The 23,200-nt window shown below is 38.8% G+C and overlaps 1 long non-coding RNA gene across 1 annotated transcript; it reads right to left on the bottom strand.

Annotated features, from left to right (window-relative positions):
• Positions 1-218: 218 nt before the first annotated feature.
• Positions 219-1,896, bottom strand: LOC117093851. Its single transcript, XR_004441278.1, has 3 exons — positions 1,801-1,896; positions 1,165-1,294; positions 219-632 (listed from the first exon to the last, which is right to left on the bottom strand). It is a non-coding gene; the product is annotated as an uncharacterized LOC117093851 (long non-coding RNA).
• Between the last annotated feature and the right edge of the window lie 21,304 nt (positions 1,897-23,200).

Genomic DNA, 23,200 nt, shown 5'->3' with positions numbered 1-23,200 from the left:
AAGAATTCAAACTACAGCATACTACGAAACACTCAGATAAGATGTCCCCATCATATTCTATCATTGGGCAAAATAAAATATAAAACACATGCTCAAAACAGCAAATATTCTGGGTGACAGTGACACTGGTATTCGGAAACATGAATAAATGCAATTAAGAAACCAGGCAAAGAAGTAAACATGCCATGTAGCTTACAAAAGACCAGCAACATTGTGTTTATTTTAATATTGTTTAATGGTAACACCTAATAAAGAGAGCATCATGATTGTGTGAACTAAATTTTCAGTCATAATGAATGCTACAAACTTAACCTCCCAAGTTTAAATAGGCTACAACGTCTTGGGAAAAATGCAAGAAGAATTATTTGATAAAGGTGACGGTTTTTCACACCTGAAAATAATGTTTTTCTTCCAGCCTATCTTGATCAACAGCCAGCAGCAACACATTGCAGATATAATCTCAAGACCTTGTGGCATGTACTTGTCACTACATGCATAACTTACTATGGACAGAGGATCACGGAGATTTTGAACATAATTTCCCACACGACAGGAGATTAAATAGACCACACTGGAAGAAGGCAAGAAGAAGCTAGGTCTCTGGAGTACCAAAAAGTAAACTTCAGCCAGTTCTGGAAGCAGATAAACAGCAGGAAATATACTTTCAGATGGGCTACTTTCTCAATAGTTCTTGCTTGCAATAGCTCTAGGGAAAGTATGAGCTACTGGGTAAAAATGTGATAGAAAAGGGCCAGCCTTGGGAAAATTTGCAATGGAAGAAAATCAGTGTCTCCTCATTTACATGTTTCTTTCTCCTCTTCCTTTGTAATGCTACCTTTCTTGGGGTATTCCTTCCCCTAGAATACCCTGCCTGTCACCCCACGAGAACCTGCTCTTGAGACTGCATTTCTAATACCTATAATGAGATGTTAGGTAAATGCCTTCTCTCTCAGTATGTGTATATACATATTAAGTTTTCTCTCTATGCTGTGTTTTCTCATGCAGGAATATCAGACATTAATGAACCAATAGAGAAGATACTGGGGTGCAGAAGAGCTTTCCCAGTGTCCTGGGAGCCATTCTACACAGCATCCTGCAGCATGACTTTGGAACTGCTGTGCTTAGTTCCTTTACATGTGAAAATAGAGTAATAGTAGCACCTACCTCACAGGATTGTTCTGAAGATTAGAGGGGTTCTTTCATGGAAAGCTCTAGAGCAGTGCTTGAGACATGGTAAGTGCTCAAAATGTGTTTATTATTATTATCATTATCAATATTTGATGTAAAAGCCTTTCTGAAAGAAATCACACAAGAATATGATCAGTTAAAAAATATGAATGAATGAAAGTATGTTTGACGCTGTCACAACACAGAGTGGCATAATGGTTAAAAACATAGGCTTTGGAAGTCAACCATCTGTGCTCAAAGCCTTGTGTCACCACACGGCCACTGTGGGACACTGGGCCTCAGGTTTATAGCCTGAAAAATGGGGAACAATGTCTGTCATATGAAGTTGCTGTAAAGATCAAACCAGCTGAGAAATGTGAAATACTGAACAGTGCCTGACACAAAATAAGCACCAAATTAATGGTAGCAGGAAGAAAAGAGTGCTCTTCAGCCAAAATTTTACCTTCAGAAATTGGTTAAGAAGAAATGAGTGCTTGGGAATCTTACTGTCAGAGCTAGGGAACACAAATAATCCTAAGATATGACCCAAATGAGAAATTAGACACCAGAGTCAGCAGGTCTCAGGACTCGAGAACAAGTCATAGGTCTGGGGGCCAAGTGACTTCCCAATACCCCAGTCCTGAATTAGGCAGATGTGCCCTTGGCTGAGCTGGACTGAGGCCTCCTCCAAAGGGAAAAATAAATATGCATCCTGACAAGAGTTGACTCTGAAAGAGAGAGAAACCCACAGAGGCTGAGTTTCACCAGCACAACTACTTCCAAGCACATTCCTCAGGTAAGTCATTTCTCTTCCAAGGGGAGGACGGAATGAGCTTATGGTGAGAGGCTGAAAGCTTTTTCCTTTATTTTCCCCTCATGGGGGAGGAGTGGAAGTGCTATCCTCTCTGTGGGAACCTGCAGACTATGGAATTTTCCCCCAACACTTGGCATTGACGGATTTATCTGCATGTTTCTATATCCACATCTTCTATATGACGAATCTAAGTGGGAATAGCCTCCAAAGTAATCTGATAGACACATTATAAGTATAAATATTGTTTATTCTCCTTGGGGTAGTTTGTCCTCAAGACGATCGCCATCAATTTCTCCCCTCCTTCTATACACACTTTTCCTCCATCTGGAGGTGGAGTCTGTTTCTTCATCCTGTTGAATCTGTGCTAGCCTGTGACTGCTGTGACTAGTAGAATACAGCAGACTGATGCTGCCTGGACTCCAGGGCTGGATCACAGGTGTCTTACAACTTCTGCCTGGCTCTTGTGGAATGCTTGCTCTAGGAGGTATCAACTCCCCTGTAAAAATCAAACTGTCTTGAAACCTCCATGCTGTGAGAAAACCCAAGCTAGCCATGTGGAGAGAGAGAGAGATGCCCAGCCAGCATCCAGCTGCTCCAGCCATTTCAACTGGGGCATCAGCCATGAGAATAAAGAATCCACTTTAGATTTCCAACTCAGTCAGTTCAGATAACTCCAGCCTCAGCTGAAAACTCACAAGAAATTCCAAGTTAAAACCACACATCTGAGCCCACTCAACCCAAAGAACCATGAGAGATAACAATAATTAATAATTATTTCAGTGACTAAATTATGGAGTTTAATTATGCAGCAAAAGATAACCAAACACTCCCTTTATTGACTTTACCAAATTCTTCACTAAGCCTGCTTCTTCTTGTGGTTTTCTTTTAAAACTAACTCAAATGGTGCTTGAACAACTAAGACTAAGTTTTATTCAGAGGACTTTAACATTCAAGATAGATGATGCTTGGCATTTGTTTTGGTGTTATCTGAACAAAACAGAAAAACTCTCCTTCTGCGATCCTCACTAAGGATTGTTCTTTAATCCTCAATTAAAATGCTTTATAAAAACAAATGAAATTGGGTTCTTTCTAGCAGGCTAAATGTCACATCTCTAACGTAAATAATAGATTGGACAACAGAGAGAATGAATATTTACCATGAAACTAATTTCCTATAATTTGATGCCAATTAAGATTGTAATTGCTTCCTCAGTATCACCAGATCATTCACAGTTTCAGGAAGTACGAGTATATTTGGTTACATTTATTTAACTTGTGTAAACTCTTCTGTGATCTGTTATTTCCAGAGAAAAATGGAACTTGAAATCAGGAACACTTCTGAACTAATTTTCTGTAATGGTAGACCTTAAAATCAGATAAATTAGTTAAGCCAGTAATGCAAATGAATCCATGCTCATAACCCTGATGTTCAAAGAAATTAAAAAAGACAACCAAAGATATATTCAGGTAGTCTTTAATCAGTCCTCCTTGCCTATAGTTCACTTACAGATTTGATGGAATATTTTTGTGAAATGCATTCTTTGAATGTAAGTTAGGGCACCAACAGATCAAAATGCCCATGACTGGGACATGATGTAGATACTGATTTATACAGAGGAGGACAGTCACATGTTTGCCTGCCAGGAACATTTTTCTGAAGGCTAAAGATATTTTGTTTGCAAGACTGTGCTTATTTTTCTGGCCCAGGAAACCAGGATATATGAGACTTACAATCTTTCAACTCCCTGGCACTCAGGGTTAGCCTCTTTATTTCTCTGAGCTTCTCTTGGGGCAAAAAAAAAAAAAAGGGATGTGTGGAATTTAGGAATTAGGCACATGAACTAATTCATGTAAAAGTGACCTGCTTGATCTCTGACTTTTATAGCAAATGATATATACATAAGAACACATGAAGAGGGGAACTGTCCAATTCCCCAAAGCCCAGGCCACTCTGTTGAGCACTTTGAGCACCACTGGAGGTAGCTTATGTTAACTCTTACAGACACCAAGTAAATTGCTATATTGGTATAGCTTCTACCCAAGAGAATCTTGCTAGGATCTGATCTGTGTTCAGGGCTAGTGCTGGTGTTTCTGTCCCAGAGGCATTTCTTCTGTTTTAACCAAACTATTTCACCTGCTAATCCTAATATTCCAGATCATCTCATCCCACTCTCCAAGCAAACATGGAGAGCAGAGCAGTCCCATCTCAGTTATGGCAGCAGATGAAGCAACTCAGGCAAGTAAATGACATCCTTCCCATCTTGGGCCTTATAACCAGGAAGTGCGTAGTCTTTTTTGCCATCTACTCTGGGCATGTTGTTGAGTCTTGGGATAAAAGGTACTGAGCATAGACGCAGCAAGTAAAATATTGGGCTTTGGTGAAGGCCCACGAGTCATTGTCATTGGTTCTGAAGCATGAAACTTGGTTGGTTTTCCCAGCCCTGAAATACTTGGTACTCCTTTTGGACCCCTCCTATGAATTCAGAACCACATAAAGGAAATGGTAGTGGTAGGAGAGAAGGAAGGATGCAGATGGAGGAGGAACTATAGACAGGGCTGTCAAAGCGGTAGTCTCTGAGAAATTGTTCTCCAAGGATACCGAAAGAAAGGCTTTTATTTGGACTTATCTTTACATGATTGCTTTTACCAAAAGTAGAAGTCAGTCGTAGACTGAGAGAATTGGATTCGCATTTTTAAAATCTGTGTTGCAAGCAATTCTAAAGTCAACACATGATAATATGAACACACAAGTCCTTTCAGGAAAGCAAACATGAAGTAGTCAGGTAGATATGATATCAGTGATAGAGGCACCCCAATGTGATCATAGCTTTCTTTGTTTTTATTCTCCACATTGATGGGAAATTTGTGATTTTTCGTCCAGTAACAAAATCAATAGAACTGTGACTTATATTTCACAATTTAAATCGATGACTTTATACACTTTAAAAGTTCAATAATATTTTCTACCATTATATGTTTTTTTTTTTTTTGGAAAATTTCAAGGGGATATACCCCAACCTTTCCCCAGTGCTTTGTGAATATTGTCATCTCTAATGATATTTCTCCAATTTCCTGGAGGAGCTGTGATAACATCTAGGCTTTACCTTCCATTGACTTTGAACAAATGGAACTCAAAAGGCTAAATAAAGTATAGATTAGTCAGAAATCTGAAATACTGGAAAGGGTTGTGGCAGGTAATTTAAATGAAAATTACTTTGATTGTCACTAAAAGTAACAATTGAGTGTCAAGATGACATGCACAGTACTACAAGCCCCTGGCAGTTGTGGATTTAACATTCATCATTTTAAATGTTCTTAAATGACCCTGAAAGTCCATAATACGGAGTAATTTATAATTTTGATGAGGCACAAATCTCCATTGCCTGAACTGGGAGGCAGGCATGAGTCATTTAACTGGATACCATGACTTTAATTCTCTACTTGCTTCCTTGTAGGAGTTTTGTGGATTTGGGAATTTACAAAGTTCTCAGAGATTTCTTTGCAAACATTTGTATAATTAATATAGTGTTAGAAACACTTAAAAATGGTGGTAAAGGGGTAAGGGGTACAAATACATAGAAATATTTGAAGAATTATAACCAGCATAGAACACTGACATGTTGAGAAAGCTCGATGAATACTTATTTGTGTTGATTTATTATTAAATGGAATAATGTATGTTAAGCATCTAACACAATGTCTGACACATGGTGGGGTGTTCTTTAAGTCTGAACGTCCTTTTCTTTGCTTCATGTTTACTGTTGAAACATTTATGTGGTAGCTTCCACTTACAGATAAATTTTTTTAATTAGATAAAGGAAGAAAATACCAGAGACTATCACTGTTTGTTGTTGTTGTTGTTGTTGTTTTTAATTTTCCAGGATTTCAGCAATGTTTAGTGCAAAATCTGCTGAGGATAAGGAGTCTCTGTTGTAAAGCCCACACTTGATTTAGCAGTCTATATTTATGTATAGCGACAGAGGCATTGATTATACATTCTCTTAATCTGCAGCATCACAGTGTGACAGGATTAGGAATCTGGTCCCATATGCAGATGTTAGGGTGTGTGGCAAAATTGAGACACTTCAATAAATTTGCTTTTGAAGATTAGAAATGGGTGCTTGATACACCCATTTGGCTTTTCTCGGTGTCTGAACACAGAATCTCAGTAATCCTTCTGATGGCAATCTCATTAATGTGTCTTTCAGATCACATTACATTTACACACATATCATGTCTGCTTAAAAATCAGATAAGCCTAGGTTTCATTAACATGGTCTTTTTTAAATGAGTGAATATTTCAGTAAATGACACTGAAATAACTTTTCTCAAAGATTTGGTAATTTACATATTTTGCAGATATTCAAATGAAAACTGGTCCAAAATACAGCCATTATTGCTCTAAAACTCAGGAAGCTGAGTGTTTTTTGATGCATCCCTGTAACAGATTTTCATAATGAGAGGATCCTAAGATTTTGTCTTTGTGTTTGGATATTTTTGGGGGGAGGGAGTGTTGTTAATAACATCTTCCCCCCAACGTGGGTTTCTAAAGTACTGTAGTTTCACAGGAGTGACAAACAATAGAAATCAGCCAAGTGTTTGGTCATCAAAATATGAATATGGTAATTCACACCAACCGCTACTGTCCCTTCACTCAAAACAATGAGAAATCAGTTATACATTTGCATGAAAATTGAAATTTAGGGTGGCATTATAGTTGTAATCCGCTCTTCCATCCCCTCCCCATTTAACTGCCTTAGGTTTGCAAACTGCTTCAGCAACCGTCAGCCAAGAAATGTGCATGTCATCTGCAAATCACAGATCACAGATCTTGACTTGAGTGATTGTAGAGGGAGAAGTGCTGAAGGGTTCATAGTGGCCAGAACAAGACTTAAAAGTAATGCGAAATAGGGAGCAAAGAGGGCTGCAATGCCTTGGAGCCTAAAATAGACTGAGCTTCAATGCCATCGAAAAAATCACCAGCTTCTCCATCATTTCTTTAAAGGTCAAAATTTTTGTAGGTGCACTGGGAGAGCAGCAGATTGCAGATGCGTTTAACAGCAGGGTATTTTCCGCTGCCATGACCAGTTAAGGAAGATTTTCAAAAACACACTTGCTGGTAAACAGTTTGGCCCTACTCTGGGTCATCTGCCTTCTACGGTCTCCTTGCTGCCTGGATTCTTACCTGGGTAGAGTCCCAAACCTCACATCAGTCAAAGTTAGGCTTTCAGCACAGTCTATTATGGTTTTTAGAGAGGTACCTCAATGGCTTTCAGGGAGGTTTTATGGTGTGGGGCTGCTTCTTCCCAAATGCATGAAGCACACGCATGAGGCCTACAGGCCCAGAGCATGAACTCACACCATTTCTTCTTGATGCTGCTGGTCAACCGGTGGGCACCTTGGCCAGATGCACATTGTCAAGTACCTAACGCAAGCCAGCTATGCTCAGTAACTCCCTCTGTGGAACTGCCCAATGGAACTGGAGGGGACCAGCTATTTGGTCGCCTCTCAGGGAGGTCACCCAATGGTCTACCATGTTATACTCACCTGTTAGGTGTTATAAAACAAGTAAGCCGTTTGGAAAACCCATCCTGAACCCATGGTCAGAGTCAGACTGAGGATGGAAAATCTTCCAAATCTGCCCACATTTTTCACACCAGTCTGCGAGGGCACACATCAAAAATGATAAGGATCCAGAGCTCTTTCAAGCTCTTCCAGATCTCACAGGTTCCCACAGACAGCAGATTTCCAGGTGTGAACAGAGGAAGACAAGACCCCAGTGTAGCTAAATTCTTCTTTTTTCTACTACAACCTCCACCTCCTGGGTTCAAGTGATTCTCCTGCTTTAGCCTCCTGAGTAGCTGGAATTACAGGTGCCCACCGTCACACTTGGCTGATTTTTGTATTTTTAGTAGAGATGTGGCATGAGCCACCACGCCTGGCCTGTAACTAAATTCTTAATGTTTTTCCTCTGAGCCACAAACATGCTGGAAACCACCTGTTCCACAAATTTTCTCTGTCCCAAATACCTTGGATTCAAATGAAAGCTCAGCACCAGTTAGAAATTACACCTTATCTAACATTCCCTCCTACAGCAACCAGTAAGTAACACACTGGCACAGGTGGATGAGGGCGGCCACAAGTGGGCCCCTGGGAAGAACGTGTGTGCTAGCAGCTTACTGTTCAAAATTGTCTTAAAGATACTGTTCATAGTATTAATGGAGCCATGCATTCACATTTGGATGGCAAAGTATTTAGCATGCCTTGTCCTGGGCATGGGGCTTCCTGAGGATGGCTCACATTTTCCAAAAGGACATTATCAGGCTGGAGATCCTGACGATCTTTCCCCTTGAAAGGGATACAGGATGTTCTCCTTCCAATGCTTCTCAGCACCTACTTTTCCATTTGGCAAAGAAATGACAGGCATTAACATTAACTTTTTATATTCAATCCTTCATGGTTATTGCAAGCAGAAGAGAGTGGTAACTGAGACAGGGACACGGTTGTATAAACTTAAGTTACTTTAGCTATCTGTGCCTCAGTCCCTCACCTAAAATAAAAGAAAAATAGCATGAATCCATAGGGTTGTTGTGAAGATTACACAAGTTAATATATAAAAAATGCTTAGAATAGTGCCTGGTACATAGTAAGTACTTAGACACAAGTTCAGTTTAAAAGATTGCTGCTGCTACTGCTGTTGTTATATCTTTGCAGCACCTTATCCACCATCTTTCACTGTATGGAGGCAAGGGAGAGCAAAGCAGGAAAGACTGGTGAAAAAGTGAGATGAGGAAGCAGGTTATCACAGTCTCGGCAGATCCACAGAGTCCATGGGGTTTCATTCATTTGCAGATGTTCTTTGTGTCTTCCGCTCTAGTTTTTATCTTTTCAACTCCTGTAGCTCACTTTCTGTCTTCATGTACATCTAGGTCTTTCACAGGGACAAAATAAGACACTTTCAAGAGTTTTCAGAAGTCAGTGCAGACATAAGAATGAGTAAAGCCAGGACACCCATGTAAGAACCAATGTGGGTACTGGAAATGTGGGTTCCAGAAGGGAAGGTGGCAATATGGTGCTTAGAGTCCCAGTATTTATCTGTATACCACAGTAATTCTTGTGAATGAGAACACAACAAAGGAAAGGGAGGAATTTCATTTGGAATCATTAATCCACTCATGCCACTTTCTTAGCCCTTAATCATTAAGGGATCCAAGCAAAGAAGCTTTCATCCAGCCTAGGAGATGCAGAGCAGTATGCCGCTTATGCCAGCACTGCCTCTGCCTGCTGCTTTAAAAATGCCCAGAGCCCAAACCTGGGAGGAAAGCAAGTGGTAGTTTATGCTAAAATGCTAAAACCATTTGAAAGCAAATGCATATAATAGAAAGAATTTAAGCAGCTGGTGGATGTCATTACATTCATTTCTCAAGGAGGCCTGTCTTCTGGTGACACCAATCAAAGAACTAGGTCATCTCTCAACAGTAATTTTCTTGGAGGCCATGAAATTCTTGCATTGATTTCATCTCCCTTTGGCTGAACATGCACTGAGAACAGCCAAGCTGGCGAGGGCTCAGGCAGCCCATGGGGCTGTCATCAACTCCATCTGAAGAGTTTATATCCTTAATGGGATCAGAGGTCTTATCGGCGATTCTTCATAAGTGCAACAGAGAAACGATCTTTCTTTCACCACTGATTCCACACCTGACAATTCTCCTATTTATCAGTTAACAATTATTGTCTGAGAGCAAGTCAATTACAAGAGAAATTTATGAAGTCCTTAGCAACTAAGAAGAAACTTGATGGAATCTTATCTATTCTGTTCAGAAAATGAAATGTGAACTGTCTGAAGACAGTACTAACATCACATATATTAGCACCACATCATAATACATATCATTAGGAGATTAATTCTTGTGCTTCTCTATATATCAAACAAGTTATAACTATATCCAGGGGCAATTAGAAGCTATGGTTGCTGTAAAAGGGGGGCATTAGTCCTGGCCTCCTTCTTTGTGAACCCTTCCCAGCACCCTAGGAAGAGTTGCACTCTCTACAAATTCATGTCATGACTCAGGATTTATAGTGGTGTCATTTATCTGTTTACTCTTTGCTAACAGTAATGGAGCCCTCTTTGAGAAAAGGAGCCACATTTTATTCAACCTACTCCCCCCCGGTGTCTAGCACAAGCATGGCACATAGAAGGGGCTTGAGGACATTGTTCTGATGTGTTAGAATAGTGCCTGGCACATAGTAAGCCTCTAATGTTTCTCTTCAGCCTATAGACATCAGTATCGTTAAAGAAAAAATTGTCCAATGACGCTTGTTAAACAACAGTAAGGCAGCATTTAATTCAAGGGGAGGATTCATGATAAATAGAGGGACCACTGCATTAGGGTCTTGCATGGAGAGATTGAGCTCAACTTCAACTCCCTCAAGGACAAGTGGGGATTTATAGCCAAGGAGAAGGTTGAGGGTCAGCGAATGTAAAATACTAAGAAGAAACATCGGGGGTAGGTGGGACTCCTGCTAGACCAACTCAATGGAATTCTTGCTGAAGGTGGGCCAACATGATAAGATGTGGAGAGGGGTCAGAAACCAGCAGTGGGAAAGTTAGTCAGTTCACTAAACTGACTTACTAGGAATCTTGCTCACATTAAATTCTACAAGGACAGAGGGAAGCCCAAGTCCAGGCCTAGTCAAGCAGAGGTCTCAGAGGAGCCTGATTAAAGTTAGTTCAAGAAGAGTCTTTGTCAGCATTTTGAAGAGCTTGCCCTCTCATTCTCTAAAGCTCTGGCTAACAAATATTCATGAAATTCCTAATCAACATTCTAGACACCAGGGTCCATTTTGTACCCTGAATTCAGAGAATCCAAGGACAGCTTCAGAAGGAGACCTTTCTGCAAAGAAAGTATGTATATCCAATTTCATTGTATTGTGTTGTAGATGCTCTGACCTCCACCTTTCAGCTATGGAAAGGAAGGAAATATTTTGAATAGTTCTTTTTGAGGAATATCTGCGGTCCCATCTCCCCGCCTTGTTCTGACCATTGTGGCAACCACCAACTGGAACCTGACAGCAGCTTGCTGCAGTTGCTACATATAATCTGGCTTTCTGTCCTGGACTTTTCTTCTGCCACCAGAGACACCCACTCAGCCATCCCTGGGCATGCTGGAGAGGTTCATACTCCCTGAAGTCCACTCTTTTCCAATGGCATGTGAAAGCCAATAGCTGATTATGGCTGTCTGGCAGTTCTAAGGCATATTCACAAGGCTTTCAAGGCTGTCCCCAAGAGGAAGGAGTCCCAGTTTCCCACAGTGGTAATCAGTGCAATAACACACCCCAGGACTGGTCTTTTCTTCAACCTTTCAGTCTTCTCAATTGTCTCACTTTTGTCTCCTGAACTACTTCCCAAAAGAAACCACCTGCTTGCAAGACCTTGTCACAGGCTTCACTCTTCGGGAAAAAGAAGGCAAAGTCCAAGCCATGGTGTGACTAAACCATCCAAATAGCCTATTTAAGTGACTATTTTGACTACGTTCAGGTTTGATCATGATGACAAATAAAATGAAGGAGGGTAATGCCTTAGTCTACATTCTCATAAAATGCGAAGTGTGTATAAAGAATTCTATAATTAAGTATATATAATTAACCATTCCACAAATTTTAACTATTCTTATTAATTTCTATTCTTCTTTTGGATTTATATAAGAAATCAAGCCAATAACACATTTTCCTACGCACCTATCTATAGAAGTCAATGAATAGCTACTTCCCAAGAAGCAATGAACTTAAATGTTACTATATCTCTCGAGACAGAAATAGATTTGTCCAGACCAAAGTAAAATTGACGTTGACTTTGCCAGGGTTTTTCTCCATATCTAGTTCCCTTTTAATGATGTTCATCATGTTTGAGATCATTTGCTTACTGTTTGTTGTTCCACTAGGCTGAAGCGCCGAGATGTTGAGTCTGTGTTTGCTTCCTTTCAAAGTATATCCTTAGCACTTGGTTCTGCATCTGGCACACAGTGGGTCGTCAATGAAGTTTATTGAATTTAATGGAGTGAAATCAAATTTAACTGTACAAGATATAAAATGCCTGACAAAATCTGAACCACTTGTATGATTACTTAAAGACCATCCCACATAGAATCAGTCACCTGTGTTCATGTTAGTTAAGGAAGTCTCTGGCTTGACTGAGCCACAAGCCCCTTAGAGAGTAGAAACATAGCAAAAGTGCACGCTCATCAGGAGAGAACCTGGGATAAAGAAGTCTAATTTTCCTTACATTTGAATAGGAACTCTAATATTAACTCTTTCTTCTAGCAAAGTCACTCCATTTCTCTGAGTTATCTTTGCCATTAGTAAAATGAGAATAATATTAAATCTTGAATTCCTCGAGCTGAAAAGCAAAGTCAGTCAAGTAGCCAATGAACCTACCTAGAATACATAGCTGAGGACTGGTTGTCACTTTAATTTTAAAAAGTATATGACCAAGATAACTGTCCATAATCTTTTACAGTATTAAAAATACTATTCAAAATTTCTTCTTTATGTTCCCATAAAATCTTTCCTGTTAAATTTTATCTTTGATGGAAAAAGAGAACAAATGGAGCCTTCCCATAAAAACTCTTCTTTTTCTCCTCTTTTCTTCCCCACACAAAGTAACTCCCTTAGGGTTTTTGTTGTTGTTGTTGTTGTTGTTGTTGTTGCTGTTGTTGTTGTTTGAGAAGGAGTTTTGCTCTTGTTGCCCAGACTGGAGTGCAATGGTGTGATCTTGGCTCACTGCAACCTCTGCCTCCTGTGTTCAAGTGATTCTCCTGCCTCAGCCTCCCGAGTAGCCAGGATTACAGGTGCCCACCACCACACCTGGCTAATTTTTTTTTTTTTTTTTTTGTATTTTTAGTAGAGATGGCATTTCACTATGTTGGCCAGGCTGGTCTCGAACTCCTGACCTCAGGTGATCCACCCACCTTGGCCTCCCAAAGTGCTGGGATTACAGGCATGAGCCACCACACCACGCCCAGCCCCCTTAGTCTTAAAAACACAAATATTTCAGTCATTTAATTATATTGAACTCTTTTAACTCTGCATGTTCATTGTATCTTTTTTTCTTTCTCATGTTGTGAGAACCACTTCTAGAGTCATCACTCTAATAATACCACTCATAAAACTTTATTATTAGTATTAGATTAAACATGGTAGAGGAAATAACACTGACTTACTTGTCCAAAGACCCAGGTTTAATCTTAGCTGTCCCATTAACTAGCCTCATGACCTTGAGACGTTAGGACAACTTCTCCAGACTTCTCTTTCCTCTGTTGTAAACCAGGAAGTAAAAAGATTGATCTCTAGCATAACTCTTAGCTTTAACAAATCTGTGAATATTTTCAGAGAGAAGTCCTGGTAAATCATTTGTTTTGTTTTTATAAATTGTACTATATCTACCAAGTATTAATAAATTCATAAGCTTAGTTTGTCTAGTAATGTTACTGACTGCCTTCATCATAAATGACCGGCATTTTGGAAGTCAGAATACTCTGAGCATGTTGATGGCTTTACTCCTTCCATATCAAGTAGGAGGTGTTCTGAATTGGTGCTCGTCTGTCCAAGGAGGAAATCTAGATGAAGTTTGAAGCCTGGAAGAGTCCAGACCTAGAGAGAGCTTGCACAAGGTTCAATTTGTAGCTTGTGTATATCTTCCTTCAGCCCTTTCCCCTGACTGTCAAATTGGGAAAGCAATAAGAACAAAATCTTGTCTTTGTCCCTATACAAGAACCAAACCATGTCCAATTAATAACAGCTTGTATCATTTACAAGCTCAAGGTAAGGAGACACTGATGTCATTGTCTTCGGGTCATGGAATGCATTTTGAAATTTCATGGGGGAGGTAAAAGTTAGAATATAGGGGACAAAATATATTCTGCAAATAGTGATCACCAAACCCAGTACACATCTTGGAAATGGTCACAATGTCAAGGCCTGTAATTTAAAATGATAATATGTCAGATTATAAGTGGACTCCACCTTAGTCACGTAACCAACTCAATCTTTCCTTAAAGAATGACCAAGACATGGGAAGAATCTATATTGTGATTCCCCAGATTGTCCTGAAGATAGATACACTGAGAACACAAAGTTTCAGTCACAGAAATTTAGAAAGACCTTAATTAGGTATTTGAGGGTACTTCTTCTCATGGGAAAAACCATGATTTGCTTTTCATTTAAAGATCTATTTTAAAGAAATTCAAAGCTGTTCATCAGAAACCAGAATTTTTTAAACTTTAACTCAATAGTTATAAAAGAATAATAATTTGAATAATCTTTACTTCTCAAGTTTATCCTTGAGCATAGGTGTGTAGATCTATTTGCTGCCAAGTTAAGCTCCAAGACATTACTTCCTGATCTAGGTGCCATTAATAATGTATTGTCTAATAAGCGAAGAACTTCACAAATGACTCAAAAAACAAACAGATAAATGAGAAATGGGAATTTTCTGGAACAACATCTTGCATTCTAGAAATGATTGATTGTTTCAGAAATGTACTCTTGAACTGACAAATGATCAAATTAATTCATTTTTACAACAATTTAGAAATAGAATTTAGAATTACAACAATTCTAAATCCTCTGAGGTTGAAATCATTGCCATTAATAAAGTTATTCTGATATGTTTTCCCAAGCCTTATCTGTTCTTTTTCAATATAAATGATAAATACTCTTTAAAGGTTATTTTTATGAAATATTGTAGACACAAAAAATATAGAGGAAAATACAACAAATATTTCAGTCCTTGCCACCAGGCATAAGAAATAAAACATCATAACTACAATTGAAGAACTTCTGTGTACCTTTTCTTATTCCACTCCCTTCTTTCTTCCTACCAGCAAACACTCCTCTGTGCATGTTTTTACATCGTACACTTGAATGAATCCCTAAAACAGACACTACTCTTTTATGTACACCAAAACTTTATGCAAATGGCATCAGAATCTATGTGTCAACAACTTGCTTCTACTAATTTAATATTGTATGTAAAATGTGTCCACATTGACATATGTAGTTTTGTTTATTTATTTAACTGCTAAATAGTATGAATTTACCTCAATTTTTTATCCATTCTATTCCTGATTAACATTTAAGTTTTTTTTCTAATTTTCACTTTTACAATGTCACAATCAACATTCTTATATATGCAACTTGTGCAAGACTTTCCCTATGGTAGAATTTCTAGAACATTTAGTTGATTAGTATTATCAAATTGTTCTCTAAAGTATAAATTGCCCCAATTTACACTCCCACGAGCAAGACATAATCCCCACTGACCCACTTTCTTGCATCACTTGGTATGTTCAACATTTTCATATTTGCCATTCTAATAAATGTGAAGTGATATTTTACTAGATTTTAATTTGCATTTCTCCAACTCTTATCTTTGTAAGAATACAGGCCCAAGCATAACATAGTCGGAAAATGTTGTCTCCACTGTCTCACTCCTCACCCCTCATCCTGCTGGGAAACTCAGAGAACTTGCATAGCAGAGGACCCTTTGGTTGTTTCCCTCCATGTGGAGGTGTGACGATCATGACCTCCTCCTCCCAGTGTTAAGTCAGAGACTGTGAAGGGTCTGAGATTTTACCTACTTGGAAGCTAACAAGTTAGCCTGCCATAGTTTTATATACGTATACTGACAGAAGACACAAGACTCCTGGGTCAGAGAAACAGACCATTTATTACTCACAGCATGACTCCTGTCTCACAGAATTATTTGGTAAGTCATACACACAAGACTGAACTAAGCTACCCACAATCACCTCTTGTTCCTTCATACTTCCTACTTCATACTTAGGATAAATGACCAGTATTGCAATCCTCATTTGCCTTCTGAGGCAACAGAGGAAATCCATTATCCTGAAACCCTTTTTACTTCTACAGTAGCCATGCATATCAACAGAGAAACTTTTTGATATCCTATTTTTAGTCCTTTGTTTTTAGTTTAACCAATTACAAGCTTGGCACTGTGGCATGGTAGACTCCAGTAAGACACAATTTTACCTATTTTTGAATGCCAGTTTTGCCATTTAATAGCTAAGTGACCTCGAGCAAGTTTCTTAATTTCTCTGAGATTTTATGTCCCCATCTGTAAAATGATAATAATAGTGCTTGTGTCAAAGGGTTGACAGATTTGGATGAGCTAATACAGGTAAAGTACATGATATATAATAAAGACCTTGGTGTTAACAGCTATTTTTACTTCAAAAGGCAACCTCCCCTTTTGTGGAAGAATGTTAATTCTCTGAATTTAGCAACAACTACTGCCCTGATGCTATTCCAATTATTGCTTTCAGGGACGTTTCAGATTTGGCAGATAATAACGACTGCCAGTTGCTGAGTACCTACACACTACGTGTTTTCTTCTAGGTAGAAATTTTGCAGGTGAGGATATAGGACAAAAGAGATTAAGAAACTTTCCTACAGTCGTACAGCCAGTAAATAGCAGAGTTAGGATTTGGATTCTCAACTCTTGATTATCTTGATTATTCTTTTCTATCAACACAAAGAAGGATGTATACATTTAAATAAAGAAGCCAGATACGAGAGTATCACCCTCATTTTACTCATCCATGAATGTGAATATGATGATAAACATGTATCACAGGGTTTGGGATAGAAAACATGCCAAATTATCTTGTGATCTTCATTATCAGGGAAGCCTGTCTCTACCAAGTGCGCACGCGTGTGCACACACACACACACACACGCACACAGTGTTTAAGTGTCTTTTTTTTTCTTCTCTTTTATTTTCTTTCTTTTTTTTTTTTTTTGAAATGGAGTCTCACTCTGTTGCCCAGGCTGGAGTGCAATGGCACAATCTTGGCTCACTGCAACCTCCGCCTCCACGGTTCAAGCAATTCTCCTGCCTCAGCCTCCCGAGTAGCTGGGATTACAGGCATGCGCCGCCATGCCCGGCTAATTTTTGTATTTTTAGTAGAGATGGGGTTTCACCATGTTGGCCAGGCTGGCCTGGAACTCCTGACCTCAAGTGATCCGCCCTCCTTGGCCTCCCAAAGTGCTAGGATTACAGGCATGAACCACTGCACCCAGCCCCATCAACCTTCTTCTTTAACTTTCATATTAGGTTCAGGGTATGTGTGCAGGTTTGCTATATAGATAAATTGCGTGTCACAGGGGTTTGGTGTACAGATTATTTTGTCATCCAGGTAATAAGCACAGTACCCAATAAGTAGTCTTTCCATCTTCATCCTCCTCCCACACTCCACCCTCAAATAGAACCTGGTCTGTTGTTCCCTTCTGTGTGTCCATGTGTACTCAATGTATAGTTCCTACTTATAAGTGAAAACACGCAGTATTTGGTTTTCTGTTCCTGCATTAGTTTGCTTAGGATAATGGCCTCTAGCTCCATCCATATTGCAGCAAAGGATGTGATTTCACTCTTTTTTTTCCTTTGAGATGGAGTCTGGCTCTATCGCCAGGCTGGAGTGCAATGGCACAATCTCGGCTCACTGCAACTTTTGCCTCCCGGGTTCAAGTGATGCTCCTGCCTCAGTGAGTAGCTGGGACTACAGTGCACACCACCACACCCAGCTAATTTTCTGTATTTTAGTAGAGACGGGGTTTTGCCATGTTGGCCAGGATGGTCTCAATCTCTTGACCTCATTATCCACCCACCTCGGCCTCCCAAAGTGCTGGGATTACAGGCATGAGCCATTGTGCTCAGCCAGTCTCATTCTTTTTTATGACTATGTAGTATTCCATAGTGTATATGTACCACACTTTCTTTATCTAGTCTACTGTTGATGGGCATTTAGGTTGATTCCATGTCTTTACTATTGTGAATAGTGCTGTGATTAACATACACATGCATATGTCTTTATAATAGAACAATTTGTGTATAGGGGGGTATATACCCAATAACAGGATTGTTGGGTCAAATGATAGTTTTGTTTTAAGTTCTTTGAGCAATCACCAAACTGCTTTCCACAATGGCTAGACTAATTTGCATTCCCATCAGCAGTGTATAAGCATTCCCTTTTCCGGCAACCACACAGGCATTTGTTATTTTTTAACTTTTTATTAAAATAATAAATATTAAAATAAGCCATTCTGACTGGTGTGAGATGGTAGCTCATTGTGGTTTTGATTTGCATTTCTCTAATGATTAGTGATGATGAGCATTTTTAATACCATTAAGTGTTTAAGCTTCTTAAGTAAGTTTGATAGTTAGCAGAGCCTCTTGAGGAAATCATATTCAAAAATCAGTAAGACTTTAAAGACACTTCCTTTTTTCTGCTTAACTGAGAGTATCTGGAAAACCCAGCAACAGTTCTAGGAAGCTTCTCTGACACAGAAAGCAATCCCTGGTCAGAGACATTTGAACTTGGACACTTTACAATCTACTTACTTTTTATTTTTCACTTTTACAATCCTTCTGCTGAGCAGCAAAATGAGTGAGAGCTATAAAGGAATATTAGAATTTTTAGTGTTTTCAGATCCACTCAGAAGGCTTTCTGATCTGAGTGATGCTTTAGCTATGTTAACACAGAAATACAGCATCCATGTCAGTAGCTTAGACTTAAAGAACTATGCTTAGTATTGAATGGCATGTTTAACTTCTGCCTTTTTCATAATCTAAAGACTTATCTGAAGTTATACAATAAAAAAGATCCATGTTTAAACTCTAAAAGACTGTTCAGTTCAAAAATCTACCCCCCAAAGTCCTTCATCTTTCATTGGGTCACTATTTTAATATGTGATTAAAGCCCGGTAATGCCACAAGGGATGGTGTGAGACTCCCTGCAGGATTAGTCCATCCACACTCAGCCTTCTGGCCTTAGCTTCTTGGTTGAGCAGAATTCTACAGTATCAGCCGTCACTGCCTGCCTGTTCTTCTAATTATTTAAAGTTAATTTCAAAATAAAGAATTATGAGAACCTATCTATCTGTGTCACATCCATGCTATACTTTTTCTTCTTTCAAAAATCATCTTCTTCCTTGTTCCTCAGATAGCTCTGCAGAAAACCTCCAATCAAATGCTTAGAAATAGAAGCTCCCTGAACTTCTGTTTGGCATACTCAGTCCATAGATACTGGACTACCTATGGATACATTAAGAGGGAACTCATTTCCCTGGGTATTTAAGGTATATATGAAGACTAAAATACTTACTCTTTTTTGCTTTAGGAAGATTCTTAGTTTAACTTTTAATTACTTTCTAGGAATGACTGCCTCTACCCAATTCACTTAAGCAGGTGTAACCACAACTGCAAAAACACTGCTGACTGATGTCCTCTAGAGACCTGTTCATTACCTGTCATTAAATGTTTTAAAAGTTTGCATAATTGATCCAGCCAATAAGTCATCATTGATTTATGGGGTTCTGTGCTGAAGAGTTGCTCTTTAAAAATTCATCACACCAGTATGTGTCTTTACAATCCATTAGCTGTTTATGTACCCACAGTCTTAGCATTGATTGACCTTGGACTGAGATTCTCATGGACTTCTTTTTTTTGCAAGTCCTCAATATAGAAAAGCAATACTTCAGCCTTATCCCTTGACAGCTATACTTTGATATTTTCCCCTCCATCAAAATGAAAACTTTACTTGAAATGATGAATAAATAAAGCATATTCCATAAACAGCTCTTCACTATTATTTAAGCTTATGGGCTGCGTTGTGTGAATCTCCTTTCCCCACCATCAGATTCAAGTGTGTAAATGTTCTAAAAGGCTTTGAAAGTTTTATGATTATTTCAGGGGATGGTGGAGTAATAGCTGAAGAGTAAAGCTATTAGTTTTAATATTTATATTGAGTGCTCTGAAACATTAATGTGACAGGATGTAAGATCAGTGCAGTGGGATATATTTACTTCACAACCACTGCCACGTGGCAAAAAGGAAAAAAAGCTCTGTGTGTGTGCATTTATTTTCTAAAATTTTGAGGTCAAGGTTCAAATGCTTGTGGGTTATTTTTTTGTTTTCCTTTTCACAAGATTTAAAGTTTCCACTGACAGATACATTTGCTTTTCTTGAACTTGAGCTACTCTTAGGAGGCAGGAATGTACTGCCAGACAAAGCTTGGCACATGGGTTTGTTAGTTTATGAGTCTGCATTCAAATATCCTCTGAGCCTGCCATGGTAAATACTATCCACCAGATAAATAACACTAGGTTATGCCAACTGTGTCTTGAGAAAATTTAAAGAATGATGGTTGTAATCTGGAGAGAGAAACCTTCACGAACAGCTCCTCTTACTACATATGGAGAAGTAAGGCAAAACATTTCTGATTCTGGACTCTGACAGCTCTGGGTTTCAGTCTCAGCTCCACCCTGACAGGCTGTGTGAACTCGTGAAAGTTCCTTCACATTTTCAAGTATAGGTTATTGATTTTTTAAATAATTGTACCAACAACATGGTTCTTGTGATGATTAAATGAGATAATCTCTTTAAAGACCTGGCACAAATGGCATAAATATTTCCTATTATTATCATCACCAAAATCAAATGAGCAAATACCTTTGGTGTGCCTGTAGGGTGCAAGGCACTGCATTTGTACCTATAATCAGATTATGGGGTTCTCATTCTCAAGTAATTAATTTACTTATTAATCCTATTGTTTTGTTATTAATTTACCTATTAATCTTATTAATTTACTTATTAATCTTATTACTTTGAATACTTCAGAGATATTGCAGATTTAGTTCCAGATCAACACAATAAAGCAAATCACATGCAAATTTTTTGGTTTTCTGGTACATAAAAAAGTTATGTTTCCACTACACTATATTCTATTAAGTGTATAATAGCATTATGTCTAAAAAAAAGTTTTAGAAATGCTAACAATCGTCTGAGTCATTAGCAAGTTGCAATCTTTTTGCTCATGAATGGTCTTACCTCAATGTTGATGGCTGCTGACTGGCCAGGTGGCAGTTGCTGAAGGTTGGGGTGGCTGCGGCAATTTCTTAAAATAAGACAACAATGAAGTATGCTACATTGATTGACTTCCTTTCATCAACAACTCCACAGTAGCATGCAATGTTGTTTGATAGCATTTTACCCACAGTAGAACTTCTTTCAAAATTGGAGTCAATCTTCTCAAACTCTGCTGCTTTGTCAACTATTTATGTAATATCCAAATCCTTTGCTGTCATTTCAACAATGTTCACTGCATCTTCGCCAAGAATAGACACTATCCCAAGAAACCTCTTCCTTTTCTCATCAATAAGAAACAGTTTCTCATCTGTTCAATTTTTATCATGAGATCACAGCAATTCAGTCAGATTTTCAGGATCTACTTCTAATTCTGGTTCTTTTGCTATTTTCACCACATTTTCTATTTTCACCACATTTTTGCTATTTTCACCATATTCACCTCCACTGAAGTCTTGACCCCCTCAAAGTCATCCATGAGAATTGGAATCAACTTCTTCCAAGCTTCTGTTAATGTTGATATTTTGACTTTCTCCCATGAATCCTGAATGTTCTTAATGGCATCTAGAATGGTGAATCCTTCCCAGAAGGTTTTCAATTTACTTTGCCCAAATCCATTAATCACTATCTATGGTAGCTATAGCTTCATGAAACATATTTCTTAATAAGACTTGAAAGATGAAATTACCCTTTGATCTTTGTGTTGCAGAAGGATATGAAAACAACATTCATCTCCTTGTACATCTCCATCAGGGTTCTTGGTTAACTAGGTACATTGTCAATGAACAGTAATATTTTGAAAAGAATCTTTTTTTCTGAACAGTAGATCTCAACTCTGGGCTTAGAATATTCAGTAAACCATGCTGTAAACAGATGTGCTGTCATCCAAAATTTGTTGTTCCATGTATAGAGCACAGGCAGAGTAGATTTAGTATAATTCTTAAGGGCCCTAGGATTTGTAGAATAGTAAATGGCTTCAGCTTTAAGTCACCAGCTGCATTAGCCCCTAACAGGAGAGTCAGCCTGTTCTTTGAAACTTTGAAGCCAGGCATTGACTCTTCTCTGGCTATGAAAGTCTTAGATGCATCTTCTTCCAATAGAAAGCTGGTTTGCCTACATTGAAAATCTGTTGTTTAGTGTAGCCACTTTCATCAATGAGTTTAGCTAGATCTCTGGATAACTTGCTGCACCTGCAACATCAGCACTTGCTGCGTCACTAGGCACTTTTATGTTACAAAGATGGCTTCTTTTCCTTAAACCTCATGAACTAACTTCTGCTAGCTTCAAACTTTCGTTGCAGTTTCCTCACCTCTCTCAGCATTCAGAAAATTGAAGAGAGTTAGGACCTTGCTCTGGATTAGGCTTTGACTTAAGGGAATGCTGTGGTTGGTTTGATTTTCTTTGTTTTTTGTTTTTTTGTTGTTGTTGTTCTTTTGTTGTTGTTGTTCTTTTTTTTTTTTTTTAGACAGAGTCTAACTCTGTCATCAGGCTGGAGTACAGTGGCGCCATCTCAGCTCACTGCAATCTCCGCCTCCCGGGTTCAAGTGATTCCCCTGCCTCAGCCTCCTGAGTAGCTGGGACTACAGGCGCACACCACCATGCCCAGCTAATTTTTTGTATTTTAGTAGAGGTGTGGTTTCGCCATGTTGACCAGGATGATCTCGAACTCCTGACCTCATGATCCGCCCACCTCAGCCTCCCAAAGTGCTGAGATTACAGGTGTGACCCACCGCACCTGGCCAGTTGGTTTGATTTTCCACTCAATCACTAAAACTTTCTTCATATCAACAGTGAGGCTGTTTGGTTTTCTTACCATTCATGTGTTCCCTGGAATAGCACTTTTAATTTCCTTCAAGAACTTTCTTTTTGCATCACAACTTGGCTGTTTGGTGCAAGAGAGCTAGCTTTTGGCCTCTCTCAATTTTCAACATGCCTTCCTCACTGAGCTTAATCGTTGCTAGCTTTTGATTTAAAGTGAGAAACATGTGACTCTTCCTTTCACTGGAACACTTAGAGGCCTTTGTGGATTATTAACTTTATTAACTGGCCTAATTTCAATATTCCTGTGTCTTGGAGAATAGGGAGGCCTGAGGAGAGTGAGAAAGAGAAACAGCTGCTTGGTGGAGCGGTCAGAACATAAACACTTACCAATTAAGTTTGCCATCTTATGTGGTACCCCAAAACAATTACAACAGTAACATAAAAGATCACGGATTACAAATCACTATAACACATATGGTAAGCATCAAAAAGTTTGAAATATTGCAAGAATTACCAAA

Source organism: Trachypithecus francoisi, unplaced genomic scaffold (genome assembly GCF_009764315.1).
Source record: "Trachypithecus francoisi isolate TF-2019V2 unplaced genomic scaffold, Tfra_2.0 Lachesis_group12, whole genome shotgun sequence".
Taxonomy (NCBI): Eukaryota; Metazoa; Chordata; class Mammalia; order Primates; family Cercopithecidae; genus Trachypithecus; species Trachypithecus francoisi.
This window is presented reverse-complemented; position numbering and strand designations above follow the sequence as displayed.